At 35.2% G+C, this 19,185-nt stretch overlaps 1 pseudogene; it reads left to right on the top strand.

The window, feature by feature from the left end:
* The first annotated feature begins 17,432 nt into the window (after nt 1–17,432).
* LOC119804128 lies at nt 17,433–18,405 on the top strand (annotated as a pseudogene).
* Nucleotides 18,406–19,185: the final 780 nt, after the last annotated feature.

Raw genomic sequence — 19,185 nt, 5'->3', positions numbered from 1 at the left:
CAAAAATTTGGACAGGATACTTTCCATTCAGTTGAACTGCCTATACAGTACAGGGAGTTCCAGGTTTCTAGGCTTGTGAGATTTTTCACCATGCTTGGGTGGGGTTTGATGATACACCTGTCTTTGAGTCATTTCTGCCTAACTAAGAAAGTCTTCATGCATACTCTTGTAAGTAACGCCAAAAAAATATTGCCTCAGCAAGTTGGACTTTGTTGCTTTCTGTACTTTGGTTTGTTATGTTCTCCCTAGCTGAAGAACGTAGGTGTTTGTGTTATGTCTCCCAGGAAAAGTTTGTCACCTCACACGTGTACCTTGCATTCTTGGCCCTGTTTTATTCTGATGAAATTTTATCAATTCACTCTATGATGAATTCAAACAATGGTGGGTCCCTTTTTACTCAAAAGCATAAATTATGTGCTAGTGTTGGATGAGTGGTACCTGACAGATGATGCTTTTATTTGGTTCACTCAGGTACTGTAGTCATCCGTCACCCTCAAAATGGAATCAAATTTTTCTTGTAAATTGAAGTCACCTGTGGCAATATATAGCCTGAAAATCCAGTTTTGTACAATGTGGAGTAACGTTGATTAGAGCACATGGCATAATCTCAGCGCTTTTCCTTAAACACACACACACACACACACACACACACACACATGTACAGAGAAAGAGAGAGAGAGATCCCATTTAACAACAGTAATTTATTTCTCAATCTTATGAAAGTTATATCTAAGATCATTATTTGACCGTAAGGATTTATTTTGTGAATTTTAATTTGTTTCAATTTGTGCCCAAATGAGAAAGAATTGTTGTATTTTTTCCCTTCTTACAAAGGCACTAATTCTATTATTGGATGCTTGAAGGATTTTACTCTTACTACCTCATCTGAACATAATTATAGTTTTAATTAGCATTTTATTATCATGTCTTAATATTACAAGGTGAGGAATGTAAAATATCATTTTGCCAACAATAATATTTTCAGTAATGCCTAATCCAAAGGTAAAGCATAGTTCAAATGAAATACTAAAATTTATTTTTGATTTAAAACAAGCTTAATATGTAGCTAGAGTGACAAAGAGGTTTTTCTGAAATAATTTCCCATTTCTGTGTATAAGTTTTTGTTAAAATTGCTTATAGACAGAAATGAAAAAATATATTTAAAAAGACATGGAACACAGAAATAACAGAATAGTTAAGCACACTATTATTACTATAGTATTATACATTTCAATATGGATACGTATTCCAGTAAAAAGATAATGATTGATGTTAAATGGCAGAAAAATATACTAAGTACTCACCAACAAAAAGAAAATTGTTATAATGATACTAATAAAAAATAAAGAATAATAAAAATTCCTTACCAGTAAGAAAATGTACTAATAAAAATATACTAAACATTCACTTTCAAATATATAAAAAAACCTTTATATATCCATAATTTTATCAGAATTTTTAGTTTTTTTTCTATGATAATCTCAAAAGTCAGAAATATTTGGAATATACAACAAAAGCACAGTCAAATTTAATAGAACCATATAAGTAAATTTGCAAAAGTTGCTAAATGCCTGTTGTATTTGTTACACATTTTCAAGTAGTACTTTTTCAAATATATACCTTTAATTAAATCACTTGAATAAAGTTAATATAGCAAAATCTTATGTTAAAATTTTTCATGAAGACAATTAGAAAAAATTTAAATCAAGTATCATGTTAATGTAACGTGACATAAAAAGCTTCAATCCTTTAAATGTATTCTATTTATCAATGAAATATGTATTAAGCATATGATATAATATAATTGTATACAATTAGGAAAAATTGTGACTGTAACAATTGTTTCAAGAAGAAAAAATGGCAAAACTCATTGAGCTTTCATGATACTATAAATTAAGCAGATTGATAATATAATGAACTATTACAAAACAAGCCTTTTTTGCCAGACCCTACAGCCTGAATCAAACCAAGTCTCTCTGTAGATCTCTCAGGAATGGAGAGTTAAGAAGTTTTCTGTGTTATAACATGACAGCTCTTAATTCATGTTAACTTACTCCTTAGTGGTCCTTGTCATGTATGCTATGCTGAACTGAATATTGTGATATGAAATTTTCTGTCATCCGTAAATGGTTATAAATAGACCTTACCTTTATTCTTGCAGTGGGTCTAAGATTTCTCAGGGGGACTGTTTGTGGGGCTTTGGTTTGGTGATGAAATCCTCTTCATTTCCTTGCTGATCCTCTGTGAACAACTATTTTTTACACTCATTTACTCTCTCTCATTCTCACTCTTAATGAGGATTCATTCTAAAATGTAAATGAAACCCTTTACTCCATCTTAAAAATACATTATACTTAATTTATCCCTATATTGTACAGCTTCTGTCTAATGTGCTGCTTTGACCTTGATGTCTCATTTGAAAAGAATTGTGTCAGTTCACTTTTCAGATAGCCACTTGCTTTTCTACTCCATTTTTTGAGCAATAATATTTTGAGTTATTTTACTATTAGTTTTATAAGAAAGAGTATATGCACCATTTATCATTTGTTGTATTGGTAGTTATAAAAAGTGTACTATATTAAGAAAAACAAATAAAAGTCATAGGTTAGTACTAGAGAGAGAACTACTAAATATCACAGGGAGAATGCAAAAAACCCTTATAATGAATAGTTTCCATTCTTTATTTCATAAAATATACATCAGTTTTGATATAAAATTACATATATATTTATGTAAAATGCAAATAGATACTCAGAGATATACCTCAGAATTCAGGTTTATACTGACTATAGTTTTATACATTTTGCTAAATCAATGTGGAAAATCAATAATCTACAAAAGGCTAAGGTAATTTATACAACATACCACTTACTTTTATTTTAGAATTCTTAATTTTCTAACTGTCTCTTTATCCAAGCAATGACATTATGTTCAATATTTATTATTTTAATATGGTCATTCTTTAAATTTCATTCCATATACTGAGTGCTAAAATTATTCCTATTTGATAAACAGTCCTAAATATGCATATATATATATATATATATACTATTCAATAGCATTTTTATATCTCTGCTTATTATTTCATTGAATTTAGTTATAAATTAGTACATTTTTAGTTTATTAAAATTTGAGTGGACCTCATAATTATTGTGTCAAAAACGTATGAAATATTAGTTCAATTAAAAGGGGATTGTCTGTATTCTTATATAAAGATTATTAGATTTAATAGCTTAAGTGAGTTTGTTTCGTTATTTTAGTTTACCAAAAATGCATATTTTAAACCATTACATGTGATCCAATGATTTTTCAGAGAATAAAATGTATTCTCAGATAATGAATTATAGAACAGCAAAATAAAGATTTTTTTATCTGGGAGTAAAAAAATATTATCTTCTAATTAATTCCTTTTTAAAGTAGGTATATATATATATATATATATATATATATATATTTCAGCTTAAAATGAGTAAGTTACTTCACATAAAATGGTATTTTTTATCTCATCAATTTTAAGGAAAAGTTAATAATTTCATACTTCCTCATCGTTCAATAACATTTCAAATTTTCAAATTGCATATATAATTTTGTTATTGTTTATCTGTTGATGGACATGTTGACTTACTTTCTTCTCTTTTTATGAAAAGAGTTACAATAATTTCAGATAAGCAAGGATCCCTCTAATAGGATGTAGTATTTGAGGGAATATTCTTGGAGTGTTATAGCTCAGTCATATGTCAATAAAAAGAACTTAATTATGAGAGTATAAGTATAAAACTCTAGAGGATCTTTTATTTCATGATATGCCATGTGAAGTGTTATGTCCCTAAACAGTTTTCATGGTGCCTTTACACACTGAACCATCTTAACCATCTTAATATATTGTTATTTCAAGTTAGCACTAGTCTTAGCTTAATAAATCATTGATTCAATAAGTCCTAATACTTATTAAAATGTTTTCTCTAAAACAATATACTAGATTACCTTGGCTTCAGTCTTATAATATTCTGTTAGCTTGTTTGATTATCTTAAAAAATTCTCTTGCACTGTGTTGAACATCATTTTTGTTTACCATGGCTACAGAAGTTATTATATATAATAGATAACCAGATAGACTTGCAGATACTCTATATTTACAGAGGATGTGCTATGTAAAATTATATGTTTGTCTAACAAGGAAATTTCTTCACTTATTTTTCAGAATGAATTTTCATAATACAGTGATACATAATCTAATGAGAAGGGAACCCTGAGGGCTCTTTGGCTTAGAGAGGGAGGGAGTGGGGGTATGGGTGGAAGGGAGGGGAGGGAAGGGGGAGGAGGAGGGGAGGAGATGGAAATTTTTTATAAAAAATAATTAAAAATAAAAAAATATTGAACAGTTACCAATAGGACATTAATCTGACTAATAAATTTTATTTTATGTGAAAGAAAAAATACAGATAATAGAAGCAAAATATGAACAAATACAACTACATTCAACTAACTTTTCTGCAACTGAAGCAAGAATACATGAAAAAATCTAAGTAGTGAAATTAAGCAATTTATCATTTTCTAACCATATATCTAATAAAGGTTATTATATATATTTTCACTATTTCATTGCTTTGATGAAATATCAAATGCAATTCTTTGGAATAATACTCTTGTACACTGTAAATATTTGTCATTAATATTAGTTTAATAAAATGCTGATGGACCAGTAGCCAGGCAGGAAGAATGGGCAGGGTGACTAGAATAGAAGAATTCTGGGAACAGGAAACAAAGAGTAATTTACCAGCAAGATGCAGATTAAGCATGATGAGAATTCCTTACTGAGAATAGATAACATGCAATATGGCTAAACATACGAAGAATTATGGGTTAATTGAAGTTATAAAAGATAGTTAGTAATAAGCCTAAGGAATGGATCAAACAACTTTTAATTAATATAAGCCTATCTGTGTTTCTTTGCGATGAAACAGCAATGGGACTGGGCAGGACAATAGCTTCTGTGAACAAATGGCACCAAACATTCAATAACTACTTTCACATAAAACCTGAGAAAGATTTGAAAGAAGTTGTAGACACAGAAGAGAATTAAGCATGGGTTCTTCTTAGCAGCATTTTCTTAGGTGTGCTGTTTGATAGATGGTTGCAGAGGCATGACTCCTTAAAGAGAGGCTTGCTGACACAGTGATAGCAGCAAAAACATTTTAGCATTTTAAGAGGCACCAAACACTTAGATGGTGTTTATGAGCAGACAACAGCATGCTTCTATGTAGGGCCATGGACCTAGAAAATCTTCAGAGTTATTGCAATAAACATGGCTTCCACCAATACCTCTGCTGTTTTAAGGAGGACATTCCCTTGTTTTTCGGCTGCCCAGCAGCTCAGACCCAAAATAATCAATCACACAGAATCTAGATTATTTAAAACACTGCTTAGACAATTAGCTCTACCTTCTTATTGGCTAACTCTTATATATTAATTTAAACCATTTCTATTAATTTGTGTATCACAATGTTACTGTGGTTTACAAGCTAAATTTCTGGAATCTGTCTTCGGCAGGGCTACATGGCTTCTCTTGACCCCACCTCTTTTCTCCCAGCATTCAGTTTTGTTGTCCCATCTTAGCTCTGCTCTATGCTATCAACAGGCCAAGACAGTTACTTTATGAACCAATACTATGCACAGCATACAGAGGGGAATTCAACATCACCTCCCCTTTTCAGTTTAAATGAAAAGGAATGTTTTAACTTCAATATAGTAAAACTACATATAACAAAACAGGTACCAAGCAAGAATTTTAGTTACAATATTTATATCTACTTTATGTCTTATCATAACTAAGGAAAAGTATAATTAAATTATCTATTCTTCAACTTCATCAAAAATTCCAGAAGGATATAATATTATGAAGTAAACAGGAAGTACATTGTAAGCAACTTCCAAAACTCTAGAATTGACAAAGACATATCACTGCATGTACAGTCATCCAAAATTTTTCTGTACTGTCGGGGCATCCATCTTCAGCATACAGACCCATAGTGTCCATAAAGCAGGAAATTTCAAAGAAAGTTTTGCCTATATTTGCAGATTGTCAATCTCTTTTTTTCTGTGTCCTGCAGAATGTCTGAAGATTCTTTAATGAAGCAGGAAAAACAAAGGACAGTCTCACCTTTAGGCAAGTTTAGCAGTCATTTTTATGTGGGTCCTGCATGTCCAGTTCATCTAACATACCATGAAGCAGTTCAGTAAAAGGAAATTTCTTGCACAAATGGCTAACAAACTACATACGGAGCCTCACTGATGCCCATCTTCCTCTTGAAGTAATTGGTGCTGCCAGGAGCAGACTTGTCTCATTGTCATGAAAAATCCTAAGTTATTGAAACATTTTAAATGCCATATTCTGAAGGTCTCTGAAAGAATTGAAGAATACCTAACTAACTGGAATCTATCAATCTATCTATCATCTATCTATCTATCTATCTATCTATCTATCTATCTATCTATCTATAAAATGTAACTAACATTACTGCAAGCTTGACTATTATAGATGACTATTTACCTATATTTCTTTTCTTTTCTTTTTTTTTTTTTTTGGTTTTTCGAGACAGGGTTTCTCTGCAGCTTTAGAGCCTGTCCAGGAACTAGCTCTTGTAGACCAGGCTGGTCTCGAACTCACAGAGATCCGCCTGCCTCTGCCTCCCGAGTGCTGGGATTAAAGGCGTGCGCCACCACTGCCCGGCTTACCTATATTTCTTAATTATAAATTACATTTTTTACATGTTTAAATAAGCTGCACAGACACAATACCTTAACCAAGAGAACACACATATATATCTCCTAAGTCATTATATATATATATAATATATATTATATATATATTATATTTATTATATATATATTATATATATATAATATATATATATAATATGTGTAATAATATTATATATGTGTGTGTGTATTACAAATGACCTATGAATTGTATCAATAGAGAAATATCTCTAAATCATATTTCCCTTTAAATGTAAGTAAACATTTATAGATATTATTTGGGAATATGGATGTTGTTCTCTTCATACACATCCTGCTTTTTGTGGGTAAAGTAATTTTTGAGGGGTTTTCAAAGTGACTGTTCAGGGGGGTCTTAGTGCAACAAATCACATTAGTCTGGAAACAATCCATGGGTTTTCATATTCTGTGGAAACTAAAGAAAAAACTCTTTTCCAAGGCAACATATCTTTAGATACATATTTTGAAATCAACATACCTTTAAAATTTGCATGTTGGTTTAGCTTAACAATCCCCAGAATCAAATGTCTCTCAGTGAAAATTTCAAGAAAACACAATAGTATACATAATCCAGACTCTCCTTACATAGTTCATCTTCACATGGCATATTTTTCTCTACTCCTTTTTGACTGTCTTTACTATCTCTTTAAAGACTTTACCTTTTTTAAAACCATCTACTTTTTAAATAATTGTCTGAATTCCTTTTGTTTTTTCCCCAAGCCTAAGTACATTTATCCAATACTATGCCCCATTTAGAGGTCTTTTATGTCTGTATCTGTAATTCTTTACTGTCCATGAGCACTTCTTAAAATGCTAAGTGCTTCTAAAAACTTAAGCCGCTTCATTGCTAGGTCAAATAAAGACTTGTCTTCTTACTTCACCCAATACAACATGGCAGAGGAGGTTTGTTCACTTTCTCTGAGAGCCATGTTCACAGCTCCATTTTTCAAGCACACAGCCAGTCTGTGTTGCCAATAAGCAAGTGGTAGAACTCTGTTCAAAAATCCCATTTAAATGCTGGACAACCTGAAAGAGCCAGGGTTCATGCTACAGCATAGCCCAGAAAGATGGAATTTCAAAATGGCACAGCTTTTTTCTGCTATGACTGAATCAGGAAAACCTTTCTTATAGGATCCACAGCATGCTGCTAGAATGCAAAGCCCATTTGGGATAATAAATGCAGCTAAACTTATTTTTTTAGTGTCTAGAGTTCCTTTTCAAGCTTTATTAGATTTTATGTAGATTTAGTCAACCATGTTGACATGCCAATTTGTTGTAAGAGGTCATCAGTTTGTTTCCTGGACAACTGGCAGCTCAGACCCAAAATAATCACACAGAAACTATATTATTTAAAACACTGCTTGACCCATTAGCTCTAGCTTCTTATTGGCTAACTCTTACATGTTAATTTAGACCATTTCTATTAATCTGTGTATCACCACATGGCTGTGGCTTTCCGGCTAAAGTTCTGGCATCTGTCTCTGGTGAGGCTACATGACTTCTCCTGATCCTGCCTCATTTCCTGCTGCAATTAGTTTAATTTTCCATGCCTAGCTTTGCTCTACTCTATCAAAAGACCAAGGCAGTTACTTTATTAACAAATAGCATTCACCGCACATAGAGAGGAATCCCTCATCACTCTGTCATGAAACTAGACTCTCAGAAAGTTAACGAATGGGGCAGATTCAGCCAAAAAAATTGCACTTTTTATCCTAGTCATGCCATTTCATTGATTAAAGACTCACATGATCAAAAAAGATAAAGATATACAGTAAAGACAGATTAAGATAAAAACCACTTCTAAATGTGTTACAGTGTTTTTAAAAATGTATTTAGGCTCCAAAGCCACAGAGAAACCCTGTCTCGAAAAAACCAAAAAAAAAAAAAATGTATTTAGGCTTGGATAAGAAAAGGATAGAGAAATTGATTTTAAAAAGTAATAAAATAGTCAGGTGTGGTGGCACATACCTTCATTCCCAGCACTTGTGGAAAATAGGCATGTGGGTCTATGAGTCTGAGGTCAGTGTTGTAAACAGAGTGAGTTCTAGGGCATTTGAAGATATAGAGTGAAACCCAGTTTCACAAAACTAAAACATATGAAATAAAAGTAAAAGAAATAGAATTTTAAAAAGCCACATAAAGATGGAAAATACACAGAAAATCTGGACAATGTATGTTCTTGTGTTGTCTTTGAAATGTTTTACTCTGAGGAAAGAAAAAGAACTGCTGAAAGGCATTTGTTTATAAGTGATGCTGGATTATTCTAAATTATATATTTTGAAAATGCCTTGACTTCAAAATTTAAGTCAAAAATATATTACTTTGGAGTAGAGGATTGCTTTAATTTCCAAAGTAAATGAGAAGCTATAGGTTTGCTCCTACCTAAGAAAAATAGGGTTTAATCAAAGAAGACTCCCTGAAATTTCTGCAATGGGAATGAATAGCCCAGATGACCCAACATTTTAGAGCACCTTTTTTTGCAGTTACCTCCAAGTTTTACATCTAGAATAGCCTCAAGACTGCTGGCTGAGATCATCTTGCCTCATAGAATACTCCAGTTCGGACTATACCATTATGCAAAATTTTCTTTTTGCCCTATAAGACTTTCAGCACACCCAATCATCAGTAAGTGTCCTAGAAAAATATGCCCATATCTCCCCAAAAATGAATTATAGATTTTTGTCTTTGTTTAGATTGTTGGTTACAAGTCATTACAGAAAATGGTCAGAATAAAAGCTAAACAAAAAAGATCATATTCAAAGTTCTTTTTCTGAAAAGAAAAATGGGGAAATGCTATGGGATAATGTTCTTGTACATTGTAAAGATTAGTCATTCATATTATTTTAATTAAACATTGATTGGTCAGTAGCCAAGAAGGAAGTATATGCAGGGCAACCAAACAAGAGGAAATATGGGAATAGGAAAAATCTGGAGAGATACAGTTGTCAGTCAGATGCAGAAAAAGCAAGATGAGAATTTATTACTGAGAAAAGGTACCAAACCACATGGCTAAACATAGAAATGAATCATGGCATAGTTAGTAATAAGTCTGAAAAATATGAAAAAGTAAGAGTTTATATTTAATATAAGTCTCTATGTGTTTATATGGAACTGAATGGCTGTGGGACTGTGAACAACAGAAATTTCTGTCAACAATGTAATAAACATTTAAGAAAGAATAAGTTATTTGGGATAATGGTTTCAGTCTTTGTCATTTGGCCACCTTTCTTTAAGCCTACTGCAATGCCAAGCATCACACTGAGGGGTGCATATCACACAATTATAGCCAAAAATCAAAACAGATACAATGAAAGAAATATTGATCAAGGCAGCAAAAATCTTCTAGGCTGTGCCTTCAGTGGTCTACTGGCTTACTTCTTCCAATTAGGGCCCATCTCATGCAAGATTTCACCATCTTCCAACTACATCATCATCTGAGGAACAAGTCATAAACTTTGATGAATATATATATATATATATATATATATATATATATATATATATTTCATAGCATGTATTCCCTAGTTCAAAATGGCTATGTTCATCTCACTATTCAAAAGGAACTCAGTTCATTTCCAAGATTTCCAAGTATGTTAACAATATTTTTCAAAATTTCACAAATGAAAGTATTCTTCATGGTGTTTAATTTTTGGTTTCCTAAAAGCTAATAGAAACAGTTATATGTTTGTAAATCATGGTGTCATAGCGCTAGCTTTATCATTTGGAAAGGTAAGGCAGGAAATAAATATTAAGAAAAACTTGGGGAAAATGGACATTGCAGACTAGCAGGACAGAAATTCAACTGAATTTTTCTGTTTTGAGCATCTAGGTTGTGATGTGAGTTCTAAAGTGCTTGGGAACTCTGAATGAATGGATGAAAGGCACATGTTACCTATCTTTTTCTGCCTCTGCTTATTTTCTGTTACTTCTTTTGAATTAGAAATCACTTTGAGCATCACCAACTTTCTGAGGTCACCCACGAATCTTCAGCCTTATTCAAAAAACCACATATATAATATTTTAGTAGCTGCTTAGAAAGACTTAGACCTAGCCAGTCCTAAGCAGACCTCTAGCCTTTCCTTTTAAATATTCTTGGAAGTCTTCATGTCAGTAAAATTTCTTAATTCTGTATGTTTACAAAACCAAAACCACATTGATGGTTGTGAGGTCTATTAGCCAGAGGAGCATTAGTTGCACATCCTGGGACCATGACTGCAATGCAATGGCCTTCTAGTGTGTGTGTGTGTATTTTATGAAGAGAACACCAGTGAAATAACTCCCTCGATAGTCTTTTGGAAGTCAAGCAATTTGGGACTTTCCCTTCAAACAAGATTATGCTTTCAAAATAATGTATGCTTCAGTAGTCTTTAGTCTGTGGTGGATGTCATCCAGCTCATTCCTAAAAGGCCCTGCAAGTGAATTTTATTGTTCTAATTAAAAACTACTGGTCTTCATTTTATCTGCTCTAATCTCTGACACCATTTTAAGTGCTCCAAACTCTCTAGTGATCATGACATTCTTAGTGGTCATTTTAAATGTGTTCTCTTTTCTAGGCAAATGTCAAATATTTGTATCCGTCTCTACTTTGCTTAGTGTTACTAATACAGTGAATTGGGCTAAAAATTCAACACAACATACTGTGCTTTATTTATATTTCCTAGATAAAGTAGTCCATTAGTTTCATCTTATCTCTCCACAAATCCCAAAAAATGGACAAAATGAAGACAAATCACTTGTCACAGTTGAAGGCGTAAATCCCAAACAATCCAGCACCAGTTTGGAATTATGATTAATAGAATGGTTATTTATTTAAAGGGGAAAAACTTACAGATCACTGTCCCAGACAACAGCCCTCTATGCAATGAGGAAGGGAGCCTAGTCTCCAGAAGCTGAGCTGGAAGCCAGAGAGAGAGCCGAGGGAAGAGGCCGCCTTTTTAAAAAGAGAGACCACGCCCCAATGGGCTGGTATGCTGGTATCTCAGTGGCTATTGGCTGAAGGAGCAGAATAAGCTCCCACAATACCACCCCTTTTGTTTAAGTAAAAGAGTTCTAAACCTACTATGAAATTATATATAGTAAGCTTAAGTCTTGTATAATAAATAACTTGGCCAAGTCATGAGAGGAAAGTAACTACATTTATATAGTCTTCAACCCCATTGAAGATCTGAGAAGGAAAATAATGTTACCTGAGTAATTAGGAAGTGCATTCAAACAACTTCTAAAACATGCAACAAATCACAGAGACAACTAGCTACCTGGACAATCACCCAAAGTCACGTTTGCAGCGTTGAAGCAACCAACTTTGGCTAAGGCCTAACATAACTGACATACCATTTTCAAAGGCAAAAAACTTTTCAGAACTATCTTAACCTGTCTTGGCAGGATATGACAGTCCTGTTTTATCCATTTATGGATACTCTGTATCTGTCAGTGGTTGAGGTATGGGCATTTCTTTGCCCAAAGGCCAGTTTTGCCAAGAAGAAAGGCTCCACGTGGAGTGTCTTTGGTGCTCAACATTCTCTCGGGAATAGCTCGGTGTTGCCAGGAACAATTGTGTCTCACTACCAAATTATTTGTCTACCATGGAACTCTGAGTTAAATTAAAGGCCATTTTCTACAGCTCTTTGAAGAGGTTGAAGATTATCTATCTATTCTGAGTATAATCTCTATGTATCTAATGAACCTGATTAGTCTAATTATGAATGACAAACATAAATGACTATTGATCTATATAATTCTCAATACCTATCTAACTTAAAGACTAAGACAATAAACAACTGTGCAATAAATGAGGACAATGACCTCCAAATATAAACAATGTACAAATATACAATGCAACATGGTAAATATATATCAATACATAAACAATATATAAGTATCTTAATCAGAGTTAGAAATGATGTACACTGCAATATGGTAAATACATACATACATACATATATATATACATACATATATATATATATATATATATATATCAATACAATATATATCAATACATAAAAATGTTTTAAACAGAGGTAGAAACATGCATGCATACAATAGTCAATATAATTTAACTTTGTATCAATATACAAGAATTGATACCAAATTATTTGTTTAAAAACAGTAACGCACAATTACAAATCTATTATCCCATCATCTGATTATCCCTCTTTTTTTTTCCAAAAAGATCCCTGAGCTTATAAAATTCCTCCCCCAACCCTCAACCGTATACTAATTATAATCAACCCTTAAATGATGTCCCTAAACCCAAGGACAAACTTTATGGGGAGAGGGGACGTCGTCCTCTAGAATTACTTCCAACTGTCATGGGGATGACGTTTTTTCTGGGGGATCCTGTGAAAGTAAAATGATGGTGAAATTCCAAGATTAATGTCTTTTAAAATTGCAAATAGTCTCTGAGTATTTTGTGCAGGTCTGGCCAGAATGTTGTACAAGATGTGCACCATTTCAGCTAACCAAGTTGGAACTGTCTTGTGCAGCTGGTACCCAAAACAGGTCTTGTAGTCTTGTAGTAGCGCTATCAGTATCATGAAGTCATATCAACCAGATGGAGTTGTTTTTATGGGGCCCCATCTTCTTCCTGGAAACTTCAAATGTCACTGCAGGACAAACTCATTGTTCATTGTGAAATGCTTAAACATTAATCATATAGACATATACAGACATACATATATTCAATGAAAGGCATGATAGATATATTCAATGAAAAGTATGAGAGATATGAAGAAAAGCAAAGATGTTTTATAAACTCATATTTCTTTCTGTCCCATATCATGGCTCTTGACATGAGATAGAAACTCCAGAAACTTTGGGTTTTTCTCTTAACAACAGGCTTGGAATTAGAGAGGGACTGAGCCAGAGTCCAACTCCAAAACCAGCTCTATAAATTTAGAAATATGATTTAGTATATTCAACTTACGGAATCTATTCAGTTTTCTTGATATTTCCTCAGTAGTAAAAGGCACTATAATTTCTGCTGGGTCTATACCTGCTAGTTGACGAAGTCTCAGTTTACCTTTTATAATTAATTCAGAGACTTTTTCCTCATAAGTTTTTAATTTTTTACTTGGTTTATTAGGCATAAATATCCACTCTAAAATAGTATCTTCCCTCTGCATTAAAATCCCTGTAGCAAAATTCTGGAAGGCAATATGACTAGAATGCAGCTAAGATTTGGGTTCACCCTATCCATATGTGCCTCCTGTAATTTTTCTTCAATCATTGTCAGTTCCTTTTCTGCTTCAGCTATCAGTTTTCTGGGACTATTCAAATCTTTATCACCATCTAAGGTTTTGTTTAAATGAACTATTAGATCAGGTGTTATCCCAACAGCTGGTCGTAGACTGGAAATGTCTCCTAACAATCTTTGGAAGTCATTAAGAGTCTGTAACTGGTCTCTCCTAATTTGTGCCTTTTGCGTTTTAATTTTCTCTAACCCTATTCTGTAACCTAGGTAATTAATAGAATTTACTCTTTGATTTTTTTTTCAGGGGCAATTTGTAATCCCCATTTAGGCAAGACTTTCTTTACTTCTTCAAACATCCTTTCTAAAGTATCTTTATTTGAATCAGATAGCAAAATGTCATCCATGTAATGATAAATTATGGACTTAGGAAATTGTTTATGAATTATTTCCAATGGCTTACTTACAAAATATTGGCACAATGTGAGACTACTGAGCATCCCCTGTGGGAGGATAGTCCATTTATATCTCCTAGTAGGCTGAGAATTATTATAAGTAGGCACTGTGAAGGCATATTTTTCTCTATCCTTTTCTTGTAAAGGTATAGTGAAAAAACAATCTTTCAAATCAATAACTATAAGAGGCCATCCTTTTGGTAATAGAGAAGGCAAAGGAATTCCAGATTGTAGTGGGCCCATAGGTTGAATTACCTTGTTGACAGCTCTTAGATCTGTCTCCATTCTCCATTTACCAGATTCCTTTTTTACAACAAACACAGGAGAATTCCAAGGGCTGGTTGATTTCTCAATATGGTGAGCATCTAGTTGCTCTTGTACCAGCTGTTCCAATGCCTGTAATTTATCTTAAGCTAAAGGCCATTGTTTAACCCATATTGGCTTCTCAGTTAGCCATTTTAAAGTTAGGGCTGTTGGTACCTCTAAATGTTTGTTAGTTGCTTTATGTTCTTGTACAGCCTGAATGGCTGGTGACCTTTGTGTGTAGTACTTTATTACATCCTTCCCAGAATTATGAATTCCTGAGACTGCAGGAATGTTAATCTGGGTATTCCACTGTTGTAGCAGGTCACGGCCCCATAAATTTATTGCAATATTGGCTATATATGGCCTTAGTCTTCCTATTTGCCCTTCAGGCCCTATGCATTTGACCCATCTTGTGCTTTGTTTTACATGAGATAGGGTTCCAATTCCCAGGAACTGAACATCTACCTCTGAAAAGGCCAATTCGGATGCCAAGATTCTAGAGTAATGATATTTACATCCACACCTGTGTCTAATAAGCCTTCAATAAAAATGCCATTTATACAGACTCTTAGCTTTGGTCTTTGATCATTAATAGAAGTCTGCCAAAATATACGTTTACTCTGTCCTACTGGATTTTTTGACTCGTCCTCCACATGTAATTCATCATTTAGACCAGTATTACTTTTTACAGCAGAAATTGGAGCTTTTAGTTTTCTTGGTGAGGCACGTTTTCCACTGTGACTGGGAATGACTGGGCCACTGTTGGCTTGGGGGCCTGCGAGAGGCCCCTCAAGGGGTTTCCCGATGGTATCGGGTTTCCTTGTCTGTCTGTTGTTGACCTGCATTCGTTGGACCAATGTCGGCCTTTACCGCATCTCCTACATATACCTGAAGGCCGAGGTCTCCTATTTTTGTCATTACCAGAGGAGATGTTATTCCCAGAAGTTCTTTGTCTGCAATCCCTTTGCAGGTGCCCTAATTTACCACAATTAAAACACCTGACAGTTTGATGTCTCCTCATTGCTTTGGAAATTGCTTCTCCTGCCCAAGATTCATCATTATAGCTAAATGTCTCAACATTCATCATGTGCTGAATCCATTCATCCATAGGTGCTGATCTAGACTTAAAAGGCCCAATTATCTTTTTGCAATCTATATTTGCATTTTCAAAAGCTGGAGATTCAAGAAGTATTTGTCTAGCTTCTGGGTCTGTTAACCCTATGTCCAGAGCCTTAATTAATCTTTGCAAAAAGTCAATAAAGGGTTCTCTCTGTCCCTGAATAATCCTGGTATATGATTCGACCCTTTTTGCTGGATCTTGTATCCTATTCCAAGCATTTAAGGCTGCTTGGTGACATAGACATAATACTTCTTCGTAGTAAAGAGCTTGGACCTGTGGATCAGCATATGCTCCTACACCAAGAATTTGATCTTGGGAAACCTCCACACCTTTTGCTCTTCCTTGCTGTTCCATATGTTTGGATTCTTCTCTGAAATAAATTCCAAACATCAAGGAAGGTCCATCATCTAAAACTGCAGACACTAACTGAGAGAAATCATGGTGGGTAGCTCTGACATTAGAGGCCCAAGTCTTTATCATTTCCTTAACAAATGCAGAGTGCAAGCCATTATTAATGACAGCTTGCTTAATTTCTTTTAGATCATTCAGTTCTATTGGCTTCCATCTACCTTCTTTGACTCCCTTTGAGCCTTTAGAAGTTGATGCTTTGTCAGAATAAATTACAGGGTATGTCGCTAAAACCCTGGGTAAGCCAGTTCTAATAGATGGTGGTGGCATTGTAGCCTGTCCTTGTGCCTCCTTACTCTGTTCACCAGCTCCAATAAGTTCTTCAATCTTTTCAAATCTTTTTATCATCATCTCTCTTAAATCCTGAATCTCCTGACCTGTATGTGTTTCTAGTGATTTCACTAAGGTATCAATTTTTTGGTCCCTATTCTGTACCTGTGTTTCCAAAGTTTTAACTGTTTCCTTCAAAGATAACATGTCCTCCTTAAACTTTTCTTGTATATCATGTAGATTCCCATCTTGGAGGTACATTCTGTCTGTTACCTTATCAAAACTTTATGATAACGTCTGAACGTCAAATTCAACAGCCTGAACCCTTTCAGGTAACTTCCTAGTACCCTTGGATATGGAGTCAATTTTGTCTATCATAGTATCCACTTGATCAGATAACCTCTGATTTTCAATAATTTTAATCCTTTCAACTAGTTGTTCATTATTAGTCCATAGAGATTGTATCATTCTTACTAGTGCCTTATTCTTCCTTAATGAAAGAATATGGAAAATAAAACTGAAACCTAGTAACAAGCAAATTAAGGTATCCCCATAATCATACAAACCTTCCATGATATAATCCATTGTATTAATAAACAAAACAGTAAAATTTGCATTGGAAACGAAAACTGCCATATTACCTATTATCCAGCTGGTGGCCCTGTTGCAGAGTCGCGACTAGAAACGCTGCAAAGTTGACTAAAATGGGGTCCTGTTTCAGTGTCTGCCTTAGTATTTGTTAAAAACTGTAAAATGTGCTTGCTTGCTGGCCGTCCTGCGGGCAGGCGCCAGCGGCCTTGGGAAATGCAGCTGTTGATATTGACTTCAGAAGAGAGAAGGTTAACAATGGAAGACGTTGGGAAGGAGACCAGAAAGGTGTCATCATCAGTGCCAGGTTCGGTCGATGTCACAAGTTAAAGCGTTTCCTCAGAGAAGAAAGACCGTAAGACCATGATGGGCTCAGAAGCGCATGATAAGAGGCCCCCAATGTTGACCTCTTCTAACCAGGATCTGTCTCCTCTTCACATTGCAGACGTGGGTGAGATAAAGCATTACTTCTGTGGCTGCTGCGCAGCCTTCAACAATGTGGCCATCACATACCCCGTTCAGAAGATCCTCTTTCGGCAGCAGTTGTAAGGCCTCAAAACCTGGGATGCCATACTCCAGCTACGGAGGGATGGGTTTCGAAACCTGTACCGTGGGATCCCCCCCCACCCCCCGCAACTGATGCAGAAGACAGCCACGGTGGCGCTTATGTGCTTATGTTTGGTCTGTACGAGGACCTGTCACGCCTGCTCCGCAAGCTTGTGAGCGGTGCTCCCGAGTTTGCCACCAGCAGTGTGGCAGCGCTGCTTGCCAGGACAACAGAAGCCATTCTCACTCCATTCGAAAGGGTTCAGACTCTGCTTCAAGACCATAAGCATCACGATAAGTTCACAAACACTCACCAGGCCTTCCGAGCCCTGAGATGCCACGGAATCACAGAGTATTACCGAGGCTTTGTGCCTATCCTTTTCCGAAATGGATTCAGCAATATCCTTTTTTTTTTTTGGTCTTCGAGGGCCCATTAAGGAGCATCTGCCTACTGCCACCACGAATAGTGCACATTTGGTTAACGACTTTACCTGTGGAGGTGTGCTGGGTGCCATGCTGGAGTTCTTGAGCTTCCCAATTAATGTTGTGAAGGCTCGGATCCAGTCTCAGATTGGTGGGTCGTTCCAGTCATTCTCCATGGTTTTCAAGACCATCTGGCTCGAGCGGGACAGGAAGCTGATCAATCTCTTCAGAGGTTCAGAGGCGCCCATCTGAATTACCATCGCTCTCTCATCTCCTGGGGAATAATCAATGCAACCTACGAGTTTTTGTTAACGATTGTGTGATAAGGTCACTACAGGAAATGTTATTCTCCACCAACTAGACCTAAAGAGAGTGCAATTTGTCTTTGTTCCTAATTGTCTTAAATACCCGTTGGTGAAGTCCAGGCCATTGACAAAATCATAAAAGATTTCAGTGGGCAGATGTCAGGGTTTTGGTTTGATCATTACTCAAGAGCTTTAGGCTGTTACCTGGTAACCAGCCGTGTGTCTGACGACCTTTTCAGGGCAACTGTCAGGCAAGATAGATTCCTTTTCCTCCCAGAAGCAAGCGTTGCTAGGCCTTCAGTGTGGAAACGGTGGCATCAGCAGCCAGAGAGTGCGCTGTGTCCTAGGACTTCTCAGGCTCACTTCTCACCTCCTTCATTGCTTCTCCGCCCTCGGGAGGTCATCTTCACTAAACCCCAGCATTGCACGGTGGGCAAGCATCTTAGCTGTTTAGTTCCATGATGAATTGTCGGAGTTAGCTTTGAGACTTAGTGCTGTTGAGATAGCCATTATCCATACTTTTTATTTAGATTTGGTAGGAGTGCGCAGCTAATGAAAGCTTCCATTTCACTGTTTAGCTTTGAACATTTTTTGTTTAATTCAGAATGTGACTTTTAAGCCCTTCTAGAATGTTCCTGTGCTTTTTTTTACTGAATTCATTGCCAAAAGATAGGGTGACCAGTGGGGACATTGTCCCTGTGAGTAGTCCTGTCATGTTCGTCTGTCCTGTTCTCTGGTACTAGACTTTAAAAATAAACACTTCCATAAAGTTTTATTTTGGGAGTCTGTTAATACAAT

The sequence above is a fragment of the Arvicola amphibius genome, chromosome X (genome assembly GCF_903992535.2).
Source record: "Arvicola amphibius chromosome X, mArvAmp1.2, whole genome shotgun sequence".
Taxonomy (NCBI): domain Eukaryota; kingdom Metazoa; phylum Chordata; class Mammalia; order Rodentia; family Cricetidae; genus Arvicola; species Arvicola amphibius.
Note: the sequence above shows the minus strand (reverse complement) of the source record. Positions and strands in the feature narration are given on the sequence as shown.